Below are 14,097 nucleotides of genomic sequence, written 5' to 3' on the forward strand. Positions count from 1 at the left end.
AAGCAGCTATAACTTGCTCCACCTGTGTGTTTGTCAAAGGGGATGTTACAGAAGTCCCATGGCAGCCCTTCCCTGGGGGTCCGGTGGTTAAGACTCACTCTGCATTCCACTGCAGGGGACATAGGTTCAAGGTTCAATCTCTAGTCGGGGAAGTAATATCCCGCATGCTATGCAACTTGGCCAAAATAAGTAAGTAAACGCGCACGTGTGCTCAGTCATGTCTGACTCTTTGTGACCTTATGGAGGCATATGTAGCCGGCCATGGAATTTGTCCATGGAATTTTGCAGACAAGAATACTAGAGTGGGTTGCCATTTCCTTCTCCAGGGGGTCTTCCTGACCCAGGGATTGAACCCACGTCTTCTGTGTCTTCTGTATTGCAGGCATATTCTTTACCACTTGAGCCGTCAGGGAAGCCTAAGTAAATAAATAAGTAGATACGTAAGTAGGTCCTGTGGGATCAGTGTGCATAGCCAGAAACAACGATCTAATCTAGAATAGGGATTTACATATAATGTGGTTGCCAGAAGCCCCGCAACCTACCCCAGAGTGCTGTTTCCTTTCAGAGGCATTAGAGCCATGGTCTTGATGTCAAGTCAACCTGATTCAGTAAGGCAGTTTGGGTAAACAGTTTAGAAGTCAGGTAGTTTCCTATCTGAAAAAACAGTACCTGGATGCCTACTTGGCGCTAGACCCTATGTGAGCTGCTAGACCAACAAAGGTGAGTATTTTTTAAAAACATAATTGGAGAATAATTGCTTTCCACTATTGAGTTGTCTTCTGCCATACAGCAACACGAATCAGGCAGCCATAAGCACACATAGGTCCCCTCCTTCTTGAACCTCTCCCCGACCCCACTTTAGGTTGTCACAGAGTACCACTTTGAGCTCCCTGAATTATACAGCAACTTTTCCCATTAGCTTTACCTGTTTTATATATGGCAACATGTATGTTTTAACACTGTTATCTCAGTTCATCCCAACCTCTCCTCCTGCTGGCCAAAGTCTCCTTTATGTCTGCATCTCCATTCCTGCTCTGCAAATAGTTTCAATACCATTTTTCTAGATGCCATATATATGTGTTAATATATGACGGTTGTTTTTCTCTTTCTGACGTAGCTTCACCTTGTATAAGATGCTTTAGGTTCATCCACTTCACTAGAACTGACTCAAATGTGTTCCTTTTCATGGCTCAGTAATATTCTATTGTGTATGTGTACCAAAACTTTTTTTATCCATTGATCTGTTGATGAACACATAGATTGCTTCCATGTCCTGGCTACTGTAAACAGTGCTGCAGTGAACACTGGGACACGTGTCTTTTTCACTTACGGTTTTCTCAAGGTATATATATGCCCAGCAGTGAGATTGTTGGGTCATATGGTGGTTTTATTCCTAGTTTTTAAAGGAATCTCCATACTGTTCTCCATAGTGGCGCTATCAATTTACATTTCCACCAACAGTGCAAGAGGGTTCCCTTTTCTCCACTCTCCAGCATTCATTATTTGTAGGTTTTTTGATGATGGCCATTCTGATCAGTGTGAGGGGATATTTCCAAGGGTGAGTATTTATGTTCACTTTCTATCTCTGCAAAAAACAACTTGATTTTTTGCCTTACTCTTCCAGGCAATGGGACTGACAGTGAACAAGCCCCAAAAGATCCCTGCCCTCATGGAAATTACAGCCTAGTCGGGGAGTAGGGTGACCAACTTATCCTAGTTTGTCTGGGACTTTTCCAGTTTGAATGCTGAAAGGCCGGCATCCCAGGAACCATTTAGTCCCAGTAAACCAGGTTCATTGGTTACTCTCCAGGTAAACCAGATATATTAACAACTGTGTTGAGTGACAGACATGATTAAATTTGCATTTGATAGCTCTGGAAGCTAAGTGGAAATGGCTGGGGATAGAGGTACACTGGGAAAGGTTAAACAGCTGGCGCAGTAGCCAGGTGACAGGCCGATGGTGTGGATAAAGTAGAGTCTACAGGTGAATAAACTGCTTAGATAGGATGGATGAATAATCAGGAATGCTCCTGGGTGGTTTTGAAGCTTAAGAAGCCAAGTGGAGGGGTCCTTGGAGGAATCTGCTGTTACAGAAGGAAGTGACGATGGTTCGGAGTATGTTCAGTTTGTAGCCGCAAGGTAACGGTTGTTTTTGGAAGGTACTCAAGCAGATTTTTCAAACCCTCAATCTTTCACGCTTCCAACAAATAGCTCTTGAATGGCTGCTCTGTGCTAGACGTGAAGTGAGGTATTCAGATACAGTGAGGAGCAAGCATGGCAGTGGCCGTTTTCATAGAGCTAATAATCCAACTTCCCTGGTGGCTCAGCAGTAAGGAACCCTCCTGCCACGCAGGAGACTCGGCTTTGGTCTCTGGGTCAGGAAGATCCCCTGGAGAAGCCGTGCAACCCACTCCAGTGTTCTTGCCTGGGAAATCCCATGGACAGAGAAGCCTGGCAGGCTACAGTCCATGGGGTCGAAAAAGAGTCAGACGTGACTTAGTTACTAAACAACAATAAAATAATCACATTGAGTATATGTATTTAATTTCTTAGGTAAGCTTTCTGAAGGACTGGAGCTCAACCTAGGTCAGATGCCTTGAGAAAGCATTCTTGAAGTGGTTTTTTCACAGAAATTCAGAGTGTAAACTAGGTGAGGGAAAAGAGGGGTAAGATTCTGGACAGAGGAACCATCTGTCCTGTGGCAGTGAAAAGCAAGTCTAGGTGAAGCTCTGAGAGGGAGGAGGAACATGGTGTGAGAAGAGGCTTAACAGAGGTGAGGGAGGCAGACCGTGCAAGCCCAGTGCACCACATAATTTTCATTTATTAAATACCTAAAAACTGCCTTTAAAAAAAAAGTTAAAACATTACAGGACTTCCCTGGTGACTCACTGGTTAAGAATCCACCTGTCAATGCAGGAGACAAGGGTTCGATCCTTGATCTGGGAAAATCCCGTATGCCATGGAGCAACCAGCCAGTGCGCCACAACTGCTGAGCCTGTGCTCCAGAGCCCAGGGACCACAACTCCTGAGCCCAGGCGCCGCAGCCACTGAGGCCCGTGTGCCCTGGAGCTGGTGCTCTGCAGCAAGAGAAGCCACCTCAATGAGAAGCCTGAGCACCGCAACTAGAGAAAAGCCTGCATGGCCACGAAGACCCAGCACAGCCAAAAGTAAATACTTTTTTAAAAAGGTAAAACATTACAGATAAAGCTGAAGTCTTACTCTCTCTCCATCCCAGCCCCTCTAAATCTTAAAAAAAAAAATTAACAATCTTCAATATTGTATGTTTTATGTAGTTCCTTACAAAAAATGGCATAATGGTGCTTGTATTACTCTGCAATACAGAGCTTTTCCTCTCTCAGTAAGCTCTGTCTGTGATGTCACGTTCCTTTTACCAGCTACCGGATGTTCTGTTTTATCTTTCACTATTGACAGATGTTTAGGTTGTTTAGTTTCTCAGAATTACAGATAAGGCAGCAACACCCTCTCTTAATCATGACTCCTTTCTCCAGATGGGTGCTAGAAGGTGGAACTTACTAGGTCATGGAGTAAGCACAACTTTCCTAGATGCTGGCAGATGACCCTCCAAAGTCCTTTTTATTCCTGCTATTTCTGCAAGTTCTTTTTTAAACTTAAGTTTTACATATTTTTTAAAAATTGAGGTATATTTGATTTATAACATCATGTTAATTTCAGAGTGCAGCACAGTAATTCATAGAAGCTCTTTGTAAATATACACACAGAGGGTTTCCTAGTGGTCCAGTGGCTAAGAATCTGCTTTGCAATGCAGATGACACCAGTTGGATCCCTGATCTGGGAAGATCCCACGTGCCATGGAGCAGCTAAACCGGTGCGCCACAAGTGTTGAGCCTGTGCTCTAAAGCCCGGGAGCCACAACTACTGAGCCCGGGAGCCACAACTACTGAGCCCGTGTGCCATAACTACTGAAGCCTGTACACTCTAGAGCCTGTGCTCTGCAACAAGAGAAGCCACTGCAATGAGAAGCCCACAATGAAACGAGGGAGTAGCCCCTGCTCGCTGCAACTAGAGAAAGGCCGCCCACAGCAGAGGAAAACTAGCAAAGCCAAAAATAAAAATAAATTTAAAAAAATCTACACACAATCGACTGTATCATTCTTTTTCTTGATGCTGCTTCTTTTTGTGGCATAAAAAAGTTCGTTTTTATCTTGACCCTTTCTGCAGCTTCCCGCTCACTTTTTAATTTATTGTCTCCTGCCCATAAATTCATTGCTTCTGCCTAAGTTAACCAAAGTTAGTTTTCTGTTGGTTCTGTGTTAGAACCAAGAATCCTGACTAATAGAGATAAGGAGAAATTTTGAAAAATATATCTTAAAATATAAGCTTTGTTTATGTACTGCATTTCTGTTTGTTTGTTTTTTAAAAAAACACATTAGTCTGTTTTGGGTCTTAGTGGCTGCACATAGGATCTTTAGTTGCAGTGCACGGACTCCCTAGTTGTGGCATGTGGGTTCTGGAGTGCTCGGGCTTGATAGCTACAGTGATCAGGCTTAGTTGCTCATTGGAATGTGGGATCTTAGTTCCTAACCAGGGATTGGACCCTAACCCCCTGCATTACACAGGGGATTCTTAACCGCTGGGCCACTAGGGAAGTCCCAGTTAAGACTGTGTACACTGCTGATGAGTAAGGGTAATCGTGTGCATTGTTGTCTTATTTCTGGCTATAATGTTACTGTTCCTAATGTCCCACCATTCAATCTGATTTTCTGTAATCCATGCTTTAAGTTTTGCCAGAAACTTTTAAAGTTCAGGAAGCTCCCCCTTGCTTTGTGCATGCTAAGTTGCTTTGGTTGTGTCTGACTCTTTTCGATCCTATGGATTGTAGCCCTCCCGGCTCTTCTGTCCATGGGATTCTCCAGGCAAGAATACTGGAGTGGGCTGACATGCCCTCCTCCAGGGGATCTTCCCAACCCAGGGATCGAACCTGCATCTCCTACATCTCCGGCATTGGCAGGTGGGCTGTTTACCACTAGTGCCACCTGGGAGGCCCCATATCTAGTTTGTTTTTTTTTTAATCATAAATGGGTGTTGGATTTTCTAGACATCTCTCAATCAGTAGTTGGATGCCAAGAAACTACATTTCTAACAAGTTCCCAGTTGATGCTGATGCGGCTTGTGCAGGAACCATATTTGGAGACACTGGTATAGAACAAGAACAATGGGTTAAAGGCAAATTCTGAGAAATGACATTTAAGGAGTAGAGGGAAGTAAGAGAAGTCCTGAAAGAAACTCAACAGCAGCATAAAATTATGAGAAAAATCAAGAAAAGTACAGTGTCACAGAAGCCAAGTGGTGAAAAATTTGAGCACAAAAGTTTAAAAGAATCACACTATTGAATACAAAGAGGCTTCCCTGGTAAAGAATCAGCCTGCAATGTGGGAGACCTGAGCTGGATCCCTGAGTGGGGAAGATCCCCTGGAGGAGGACATGGCAACCCACTGCAGTATTCTTGCCTGGAGAATCCCACGGACAGAGGAACCTGGAGGGCTGTTACAGTCCACGGGATCACAAAGAGTCGAACACGGCTGAGTAACTAAGCACAGCACAGCACATTGCATACAAACAGGTTGGACTTCCCTTATGGTCCAGTGGTTAAGAATCCACCTGCTAATACAGGGGACACAGGTGGGTTTGATCTCTGGTCCGGGAAGATTCCACGTGCTTTGGAGCAACTAAGCCGGTACATCACAACCACATCCCATGCCTAGAGCGTGTGCTTGGCAACGAGAGGTCATTGCCACGAGAGCCCTACGCAATGCAACTAGAGAATAGCCCCTGCTTGCCACAACTGGAGAAAGCCCACGCCCAGCAATGAAGACCCAGTGTAGCCAAAAATAAATAAATAAAATCTTTTTAAAAATAATCAATACAAAGAGGTTCAAATGCTCACTGGATTTGGCATTAGGACGGTAACTTTGCTAAGAGCATTTTCAGTAGAATTGTGAGGGTTAAGCAATAAATTTTGTAAACATTGACTAAGTGCCACCTGAGAAATCCCATGGACAGAGGAGCCTGGTGGGCTACAGTCCAGGGGGATCACAAAAGAGTTGGACATGACTGAGGACATACAGCAGAGAAAGAAAAATTAGAACAGCCACTGTTGCCAAGGAGACAACACTGAATCAGTGAAGGATGCTGAAAAAAGGAACATCTCTTTTGAGACATTTGGGTGAGAAGAGGCCAAAAAAAAGGATGCCTGAGTATGCATGACAGCTAGAAAGGAACGAAGGTTTCAAGGAGGGCTTGGGGTTTTGTTTTACGATTCAGAAAACAGAGTGTATTTATAACTGAGGGGAAGTCCCAGGACAGAAAGAGAAAATGAAGATGATGGTGAAAGACAGAATGCACTCATAGTGATGACAAGCAAGTAACTTCCCACTCTGAATTAACTGGGCAATGTCGAAGATACCATTCGGCTCTGTGAAAGCCACTATAGTTCTGGATGCTAAAGTATCTTGCTTTGTGCAGTACAATGTGCCTTCAATTCAAAGACTAATCTTCTCCTTTGGGAGTGTATTCTGGTGTTTTGGGTTTTTTTTTTGGTTGTTGTTTTTTTAATCAGGCAAAGGAAGGATTTATAACTTGCCACAAGGAAGAATATTAGGGATTCTGGTTTTAAAATATAAATGTTAGGGACTTGCCTAGTGGTCTAGTGATTAAGAATCTACCTGCCAATGCAGGGGGCATGGGTTCGATTCCTGGTCCAGGAACTAAGATCCCACATGCTGCAGAGCAACTAAACCCATGGGCCACAACTACTGAGCCTGCCTGCTGCAACTCCTGAGCCCTAGAGTCTGTGCTCCCTAACAGGAGAAGCCACCACAATGAGAAGCTCTTGTACCACAACTAGTGAGTGGCTCCTGCTTGGTGCAACGAGAGAAAGCCCCCATGCAGCAATTAAGACCCAGCACATCCAAAACTAAAATAAAATAAAATAAAAGTGTTAGTGGGAATATATAGTATTGCAGAAAGTAGAATTTAAGAAAAAAGAAAAAAGAATACTGTAGAGAAAAGAGGCTAGGTTTAAGACCCATAAATGTCACTTACTAGGTGCTAATCCTCTTTGGGCCTCGTCTTCCTCCTTTGTAAGATGGGAAATAGTAACAGAATTTAGCACCTGGAGTAGTGAAAGTGTTAGTCCCTCAGTCGAGTCTGACTCTGTGTGACCCCATGGACTGTAGGCTCCTCTGTCCATTGAATGCTCCAGGCAAGAATACTGGAGTGGGTTGCCATTTCCTCATCCAGGGGGATCTTCTCGACCCAGGGATCGAACCTAGGTCTCCTGCAGGCAGATTCTTTACTGACTGAACCACCAGGGAAGCACACAGTAAGAAAACAATAAATATCAGTTCAGTTCAGTTCATTTCATTTCAGTCGCTCAGTAGTGACTGACTCTTTGCGACACCATGGACTGCAGCACGCCAGGCTTCCCTATCCATCACCAACTCCCAGAGCCAACTCAAACTCATGTCCATCGCGTTGGTGATGTCATCCAACCATCTCATCCTCTGTCATCGCTTCTCCTCCCGCCTTCAATCTTTCCCAGCATCAGGGTCTTTTCCAATGAGTCAGTTCTTTGCATCAGGTGGCCAAAGTACTGGAGTTTCAGCTTCAGCATCAGTCCTTCCCATGAATCATTCAGGACTGTTTTCCTTTAGGATGGACTGGTTGGATTTCCTTGCAGTCCAAGAGACTCTCAAGAGTCCTCTCCAACACCACTGTTCAAAAGCATCAATTCTTCAGCGCTCAGCTTCTTCACAGTTCAACTCTCACATTCATACATGACCACTGGAAAAACCATAGCCTCAACTAGACAGACCTTTGTCGGCAAAGTCTCTGCTTTTTAATATGCTGTCTAGGTTGGTCATAGCTTTTCTTCCAAAGAGCAAGCGTCTTTTAATTTCATGGCTGCAGTCACCGCTTGCAGTGATTTGGAAGCCCAGAAAAATAAAGTCTGTCACTGTTTCCAGTGTTTTCCCATTTATTTGTCATGAAGTGATGGGACCAGATGCCATGATCTTAGTTTTCTGAATGTTGAGTTTAAAGCCAACTTTTTCACTCTCTTCTTTCACTTTCACCAAGAGGCTCTTTAGTTCTTCTTCACTTTCTGCCATAAGTGTGGTGTCATCTGCATGACTGAGGTTATTGACATTTTGCCCAGCAATATATAACAATACATATAATCATATTGAATAGGAATGAGGTGAGTACTAGAAATCTGAAATGCTAACATTAACCTGACTTATTGGAAAAGACCCTGATGCTAGGAAAGACTGAAGGCAAGAGAAGGGGATGACAGAGGCTGAGATGGCTGGATGGCATCACCGACTTGATGGATGTGAGTTTGAACAAGTTCTGGAAGTTGGTGATGGACAGGGAAGCCTGGTGTGCTGCAGCCCATGGGATCACAAAGAGTCAGACATGACTGAGCAACTGAACTGAACTGAAATTTAGATTGCAGAGGTGGGAGAAAGGTTCAAGAGGGAGGGGACAGATATTTACCTATGACTGATTCATGTTGATGTATGGCAGAAACCAACACAATGTCATAAAACAATTATTCTCCAATTTAAAACAAATACTTTTTTCAAAAGAATAATAATGATAACATGTAATGACCTCAGTGCACTATACCTGGATTACTTAAAACTCCTCACTGGCTCTCATAACCTGTGAAAAACCAGTGCTTCCACCAACCTACTCATCTTATTTTGGTTTTGTAGCTCCCCAAGACCCTCAGCTCAGTCGGTAGAGTTTGCCTGCAATGCAGGAGCCCAGGTTTGATCCCTGGGTTGGGAAGATCCCCTGGAGAAGGAAATGGCAACCCACTCCAGTATTCTTTCCTGGAGAATCCCATAGACAGAGGAGCCAGGCGGGCCACAGTCCATGGGGTCACAAGAGTTGGACATGATTTAGCAACTAAACCACCACCACCACCAAGAACCTCAGGGCTGATACAGAAGTGTGGTCCAAAAGAGTTCAGCTCCCTCTTGTGGGCCCTTAGGTGAGAAGAGAAACTATTTACAGAGAAAAACACAAGCAAGATTGGATGACCCCCAGAGTATAGAATGCCCTGACCTTGTCTTGGTCCTTTTTTTTTTTTTCTCCAAATTAGGATTCTCCAAAACCTCTGGGAAAATTACATTTTTATAAATGAAAAACAACTTCAAATATGTCCAGGAAGTTACCTATTTAAAGGACTCTCCTAGACGAGTGAGTAGAATTGAAACACATATATTACCATATGTAAAATAGATAGCCAGTGGGAATTTGGACCTCAACCCAGTGCTCTGTGACCACTTAGAGGGGTGGGAGATGGGGAGGGGGGTGGGAGGGAGTTTCAAGAGGGAGGCGACATATGTATCCGTTCAGACCCCATAGATGGCAGCCCACCAGGCTCCCCGTCCCCAGGATTCTCCAGGCAAGAACACTGGAGTGGGCTGCCATTTCCTTCTCCAATGCATGAAAGTATAAAGTGAAAGTGAAGTCACTTCAGTCGTGTCCAGCTCTGTGGGATCCCATAGATGGCAGCCCACCAGGCTCCTCCATCCACGGGATTTTCCAGGCAAGAGTACTGGAGTGGGGTGCCATTGCCTGCTCTGGAAGAGATGAGACAGGAGCAACAAATATTTCAGTACTAACCATGTCCAGGAGATGGTGATGGACAGGGAGGCCTGGCGTGCTGCAATTCATGGGGTCGCGCAAAGAGTCGGACACGACTGAGCGAGGAACTGAACTGAACTGAACCATGTTCCAGACACTGTGTAGATACAACTGGGAGCAGAAGACATGGTTTGTGCCCTCCAGTAGCCTGTGGTCGGCCTGGGTTTGATCTCTGGGTTGGGAAGATCCCCTGGAGAAGGGAATGGCAACCCACTCCAGCATTCTGCCTGGGAAATATCATGGACAGAGGAGCCTGACAGGCTACAGTCCATGGGGTCGCAGAGTTGGACACAACTGAACAACTGAAACACACAGCCTGTGGTCAATGTGAGTGGGTGGTGGACAGTTATTTGCATTTCATTAATGTACAACCAGAAACTCCTAGAGGATTGCTCTGGGAGAGAGTAGCTCGCAGAAGTCATAAGCAGGGTATTTTGGCCTTGTATTCATGATTATTCTTCTGTTCTTCATCCTGTTCACTATTTTATTTACTGGCACACAATACGAGCTTCACCCATATTTGAACGCTGCGTAAATTCTTTTAAAAATACTTATATCTATTTAATTAATTTATTTGGCTGTGTCAGGTCTTAGTTGCCACCCATGGGATCTTTAGTTGCAGCAAGAGAACTCTTAGCTGTGGCATGTGGGATCAAGTTCCCTGATCAGGTATTGAACTTGGGGCTCCCTGCACTGAGAGCATTGAGACTAAGCCACTAGACCACCAGGGAAGTCCCAAGTAGATGAATTCTTGATCACAATGGATGTATAAGAAACATTTGTGAATGGAATTGGTGAGGCCTCCAAGGGGGTAAATTTCACCAACTCTGTGCAGGAGTAGAACTACTTAGCCTATTCTGATTTTAGTTCAACCCAAGAAGTCCTTTTGACCTTTCTTTAATCGTTACCATCAGATTCCTTGGAACTTCAGGGAACAGAGGAATTGCTCTTTCAGGTAGCAGCCAGCACATATCCAGCTCAGTAAGTACCTGCTGATAATGTCAGGAACCGTGAGAAGCTCTTGAGGAATATTTTAAAGCAACTTTAGATCCTTCCTCCAGCTCCCATTTGAGGAGAAACAGCCCCAGTTCCTTAAAAAATTTCTCAGGGGACATGGTGAGTTCCTTTATCTAATGTCACTACCCCCTCATGTATTTTGAGGGTGATTTGAATCTTGCCTTCCCTCTGTCCCCAAGCGCAGGAGGGAGCTTTGAAACTTTTTATGTATGGGGACCACGGAAGCCCTTGAAAGGGTCCTTCTCGAACTGCAAGGGAGGATGAGATTACCCTCAGAGAGAAGGGGGTTATGGGTCCTGTCAGGGTGTGGGGATGACTATGACGACAAACCATCAGGATGGGAGGGGCAATGCCAGACCCTTTCTCAGGAAGAAGCAATGAGGACCCTTAGGAAGGGGGTGGATGACCCTGAAGGGTCCCATTAGGAAAGCATGACATGGGAAGGGGGTCCCTCAGAAAAAGCGCCGGTCTCCCTCAGGAAGGATAACACTGGGGACCCATCAGGGAGGGGACCGACACCATGATTCCCTAAGGAAGTTGGAAAGACCCTGGCGTCGCTCTCGGAAAAAAGAGACGTTAGGGTTCACACTTCAGGAGGGCGAGAGGATGCTGCGGCCCCCTCAGGAAGAGGGGCATGATGCCAGGGTCCCCCTAAGAACGGGGGAACGGCGCAGGGGTCACTCCCAGGAAGGTAGACAGGGCGTGACGCCAGGTTCCCTCAGGGTTCCTCGTACCTGCCAGGGTCCAAGCTCCTCAGCTCCGCTCAGTCCTCAGGTGCGAAAAGCTAAGCGGTCGCGCCTGTCATTGGCTGATTTCTTGGCTCGTGACAACTAGATAGTCCATCTTAGCGCGGGGGGCGGGGGGGGACGGGAAACCTCCCGCGCGTCCTCGCCACGCCTCCTACCCAGTCGGCGCATGCGCACCTTTCTGCCTGCTGCAGTTCCTCAGACCCACTCTGGGGGGCGCACGGGGGTTCTATCGCCCAGTCCTACCTCCCTCGCCTGTGACCCATTTTATAACCGCATACACTTTGAAGGGCTGTTGCGAGTATTAAGTGCAATGATTTACGTAAAATAAACAGTGCCTGGCACAAACTAATTGCCTGGCAAACCGGTTATTGTTTGTATTTTACAGCGAGGGAAACTGAGGCACAGAAAGAGTAAGTAATATGCTCAAAACTAAGTCATTAACTGGCAGTGGCAACCAGAATCCAGTCTGTGTGCTTATCTACCATGCTTTTGTGGCTCCCCGATAACAAATACTGGCTATTTCTTCCCTCTGATTATGAAATAACTTCCTCTTGATTATAAAAGTAATACATACCCATTGAAAAATTCAGAAAATATCGAGGACTACACAACAGAAAACACTCTTTTAATCCCATCACTGGAGACACTTAATATTTGGATGAACAAACTGTCTTTTCTATGCACATACGTAAGATGGTATGACGCAGAACATTTTGAAGCCTGCTCTTCTCACTGTGAACATCTTGTCATTTCAATAAATATACACCAACTCATTGTTTTTAATAAGTGTATATTACTCCATCATACAGGAAACATAATTTAATGACTTCCTAAGTTTGGACATCTGGGTTTTTAATTCTTCACTATTCTGATCAAAACAATAGAATGGGCATTTGGTACCTGCAATTTTAGGTACCAGCTGGTTCTTTAGGATACGTAGTTTTAAAAGTGTAACATCTGTGTTGAATGCATGCAGCTATGTTTTTAATAAATATTGTCAGACCACTCCCAGAAAGCTATTTGTGCCAATTTCTACCAGCACTAATGAGCTATGAAAGTGCTTCACCCACCCCCTGGATGGTCCGTCTTTTCATTATTTGCCAATAAGTGAAAAAGGAAAACTGTCTTCATTTTACGTCCTCATATTTTCTGTGCTGAGAAAGGGAGAAATATTACCCACACCTCAGGATTTTGTGCATGTGAACTAAAATAGCAATAATAATACAAAAGTACCAGGCAGCTAGGGTTTCCCAGGTGGCACTAATGGTAAAGAACCTGTCTGCTAGTGGAGGATATGAAGAGACACAGGTTCAATCTCTGGGTTGGGAACGTCCCCTGAAGGAGGGCATGGCAACCCACTCCAGTATTCTTGCCTGGAGAATCCCATGAACAGAGAAGCCTGGTGGGCTACATACAGTTCATGGGGTCTCAAAGAGTTGGACATGACTGCCCAGATCAGGCAGCTATCACTGTCAAACAGGCATCGGGTAAAGTAAGATTCCCACCTTATTTCCCCGAATTTTCTCAACCCTGTGAGATCATGTCTCAGCCTGTTTCCTCATCTGCAAAATGACAGTGTGTATCTCAAGAACAGCCCAAAAGCTGATAAAATAGTCTGAGTGAGGAGTTGAGCACAAGACAGGGCCCTCTAAAGGTTGGGCAAGGCGGAGCCATTTGCCCCAGAACCCTGTAGCCTGCAAGTGGCTGATGTCAACTTCAGAGAATGAACTAACTCCACCCCTTGCCAGGGCCCCTGTCCTGTTCAGATTACAGAGCTTCTCTGACCTTGCTCATCTTTCCCCAAGGAAAGATGAACTCCCCAACAGGAGAATTTTAAAGAGGCAGCTGACGGTCATATGCTACCTCTGTCCTTTGACCCACATTCTGACTGTCACCAAGTCCCAACTCAGAAGGCATATGGAACATCACACCTTCCCTTTTACACTCTGAGGAAAACTGAGGCCTGGCACAAGGAGGCTCAGCCAATTGCTAATTGCTGCAGGCTGGGATTGATACTGTCGCCTCCTGACCCCCAGCCTGACACCCTTTCCCCGACTCTGCTTGCCTTTGGAACACACTCGGGAAAACATCCATGTCTCCTCAATGCTTCTTGCGCAAAATTCAGATTCCCTGGCAACTTCTGCCTAGTTTTCCAGCTTGGTTCCTCCCCTCTGGGTCCAGGTTGGTCCCTGCTTCTCTGGGCCACAATATCTACACGAATCTTTAAGCCAAAGTGAAGCAGGCAAAGCTTTGTGTGCATTCCATCTTCTACATTAACTCTCTTGCTAAGTGCCAATAAGGAACATTCAGATATAGTTGCCAGTAGCTGCATGTGGCTACTTAATGTAAAAGAAAATTAAAACTCCAATTTGATTGCACTAGCCTCATTTCAAGTCCTTAAGAGCCACCTGGGGCTTACTGCTTACCCTGTTAGAAACTGCAGACACAGAACGTTTCCACCAACAGGAAGTTTCACTGGATAGCTCTCTCTAGTCTGGAAATTTTGTCCTTCCCATTTTACCAATGAAGCAATTGAAGGTCAGAGAGATCACACCCAAGCTCACACAGCTAGAGTTGAGATTCAAATTAATCCTTGGCCACTAGAGACAACTAGCAGAATATGTGGTCATGC

This window comes from Oryx dammah, unplaced genomic scaffold (genome assembly GCF_014754425.2).
Source record: "Oryx dammah isolate SB20612 unplaced genomic scaffold, SCBI_Odam_1.1 HiC_scaffold_5, whole genome shotgun sequence".
Classification (NCBI taxonomy): domain Eukaryota; kingdom Metazoa; phylum Chordata; class Mammalia; order Artiodactyla; family Bovidae; genus Oryx; species Oryx dammah.